Here is a 223-nt window from a genome sequence, read left to right as displayed (position 1 = left end):
TCCTTGGCCCCTCCCGTCCCTCCCTCTCTCGGTTTCTCAGATTCACGCTTGCCTGAGCAGCGATCCAGCGGCGAAACGAGGGGAAGCGGGCGATACATAACATAACCCGGACATCTGCGGCGGAGTCTGGGACGCTGCTAACGGGTGCATCATGTCGCATCCTGTTTCATAACGTTCGAGGCGGGAATAGTATTGATTCTTAAGGCGTGATCTGAGAGGCAAA

Source organism: Penaeus monodon, chromosome 15 (assembly GCF_015228065.2).
Source record: "Penaeus monodon isolate SGIC_2016 chromosome 15, NSTDA_Pmon_1, whole genome shotgun sequence".
NCBI lineage: Eukaryota > Metazoa > Arthropoda > Malacostraca > Decapoda > Penaeidae > Penaeus > Penaeus monodon.
Note: the sequence above shows the minus strand (reverse complement) of the source record.